The following is a 3,079-nucleotide window of genomic DNA, read 5'->3' on the forward strand; positions in this document are numbered from 1 at the left end:
CCAGAAAGGAAGTATAATTTGCACACGCCTCTACCCGGATACAGTTCAATATAAACCATGACCACAAACAGAGATTTTGGAAAGCTAGTACGTAACTGCAAATTTCCGTAACCATTGGAAAGATTAAGCAACAGGATAACCACACAGAGACTGTTACTTCTAGCTTGACACATTATCAATCTTAACTTCTCAAAACACTTGTGTGAGACTGTCTATGCAACCTAGAAACACTGTAAGACTTCAGCATTATTTGGGGAGCACAATTCAGCTTTTTACTAACACTGCATCTTCCGAACTGTAACTTCCAAGACACTAAATAAACTCTTCTCTTCATAGTTTCACCTTAATTTGTTGAAACTATCCAAGGTCATGGAAAAAATCCTCTGAAGGTGTTAAAGGTAGCAATCTTGGAAGATCACACAGGATTAGGATTTGTTCTTGTGTCCCCCAGCCAAAGTGGAAAGTCTCGAGTCAACGTATTTCAGGAATTGACTAGGGAACCCATGAGGTGTTGCCTCAGGAATGGAGTAGGCAGGCTGTTCTGGTCCCACCTAACCAACCTTAAAAAAATAAAAGATGTGAGATGATTAAGCTGCTTCTAAATAATTTCATCTCTAAAACAAAGTAAAAGGATATTCATAGAGGGGCCTCCCTGGTGGCACCGGGGTCAAGTCTCAGCACTATCACCACTATGGCCTAGTTTGATCCCCGGCCAGGGAGCTGACCCACATGGCCAGCAGATCTCTCCTGTATTACCCGCTGCTCCCCTCAGCAGTGGATTTCAGTCCATCTGCCTGTTCTGCTCCCCATTCTGTCTCTGGCGACCCTCTCATCCCCAGCACTTCTGGCCTACACACCAGTTCTTCTGCACAAAATAAATAAAAAATATTAAAAAAAAGATATTTATAGGAATTCAAAAATACTTTTCACCAGTAAGATAGAGTGTTCAATGAAAAATTATGGTATGCTGGTACTCAACCAAAAATTATGGCCATTAGTGAGAGGAAAAATGACTCAATAGGCACCAACGAAGAAAGCTGTTAATGTAATGCTGCTTAATATACTCAAGAAGGAAAAGATTGAGTGTGTTAAGTAGAGACAAGGAAGATATTAAAAAAAGACAAAAATAGAAAATCCAGAGATGGGAAAAACCCTGCATAGAATTAACAGCAGATTAGACACTGCAGAAAAGGCTCCATGCAAAGGTAACCACCAGTACAAAACCATAACCTTGCTAAAGACCACAAGATTTTATTTTTAATTTATTTTTCTTACATTGTTATTCATTTTTATGCAATAAATGAATAAATCCCCATAAATTTCTCACCACCATGTTACTCATGAACCATCATCATAGTGCCTGTGCCCTTCCCTCCTCTGATTGAACTCTCCCCTCCCCTACTGCAAATGCCAAAAAAACTTTAAACAAATAAGTGTGAAGAATGTACATCTTGCCAAAAGGAAGTACAGCAAATAAAACAGATGTCATCATAAAATACCATGACACACTTGAGACCAAACATATTGGTCACATTAATACACATCAACAAGCTCAGCTCATCTGCTAAAGCAACAGGCTGGGCACACACAGACCCAACCATAGGCTGCAAACATCACATGTACCCAAAGCAAAGTCATTTGGAAGGACTAAAGAAAGCATGAACAAAGATATACAAGACTAATGGAAAAAATAAATGCAATATAAAATGATCAAAACCAAATTTCACTCTTATTCATTATCCCTTTATGTTAGCAGAAATTTTAACTTTTCAAATTGCCCTATAGACCTATGAGATATCTTTTGTGTTTGTATGTGGCTATGCTGACTTTATTACATCACTATAATATATATACATATAATATATATTTGATGGGACTATTATATACACTATTACAATATGGTAGTTTATATACCATTATATGTAGAGATTAGATTGTTTATTATAAATATTATATCACAAGTGTACATCTATGTAATATAAAATCTCCCTTTAGGGAACAATCAAAATGAGCAGATACTTGCTGTAAGTTTCCCTAAAATATTTATGTTATTATTATTTTGCAAAAGTTTTGAATTATCTGATTTCCATGTGCTGTGTATCCTAAAACAAACTGTGTTAGTATTCTAGACCTGAAGAAGTATGCAATGCAGTAAAACACCACACCAAAGGCAACAAGAGTTTCTACAAGATTGCATTCACATGAACTCAATCTAGCCATTCAAATAGGAATGTTATCTAATTTTAGTTACTCTAGCCATTCAAATAGGAATGTTATCTAATTTTATTCTTAGGGATTTTAATTCCCTAAGAATACTAGCAATGTACATAGTGAGAATTTCTACTTAGTGGGAATTTGTGATCTCAAGAGATTCCAGGGGAGAATATAGTTTTTGTGGTAAAGTGCTAACTTTTGGGTAATTTGTTACACAGAAACAGAAACTAAAACATTGAGATACAATCAAAATCAAAATGATCTATAAGCAGATCTATAGAAAATGATGGTTGCCATGGCAAGACATCCCTAACTGTGTTCCATCAACACATAATGAATTGATGGAGACAGAATGTCTCATAGCTTATAGCACAGTGTCTTGAAATACAGCTTCACCAGTGGCATTAAGGCTTACTCATCACCATCTCCCAGGGAGAGAGCCACTAAATCTTGTTATACCTCTTAGACTTGGCTGTGCTCTCTGCTGGGGGACAAAGATGACTTTGTTTGCCTGTCTCTGAGTTTACATAAATAACCCTTTCCAATCCATTTTACTTTTTGATCTGTTTATATGTTCAAACAACTCTGAATAGTAACTTGCTTCCTTGAGGTCTGGGAAGAAGGGTGGGGTGCCCTGATTACTAAATAGAATCATCTGGACTGTGCACACTGTCCTAACACTCAGCACATGGCTCTTGGTCACCAAGAAGAAGACCTGCAGAGCGCTGGGGGCATGTCACCAAACCAAGAGATTAAAGCCATTAATGTTGGGGGTTGGGAGGGGATAGGAGTTAGGTAAAATTTAAATGAAGTCATGCTTGAATAGCTTCAAAGCAAATAGGACTGTGTGTAAGGTTCTAAACTG

This window comes from Condylura cristata, unplaced genomic scaffold, assembly GCF_000260355.1.
Source record: "Condylura cristata isolate star-nosed mole 26May11 unplaced genomic scaffold, ConCri1.0 scaffold00020, whole genome shotgun sequence".
In the NCBI taxonomy this organism is placed as follows: Eukaryota; Metazoa; Chordata; class Mammalia; order Eulipotyphla; family Talpidae; genus Condylura; species Condylura cristata.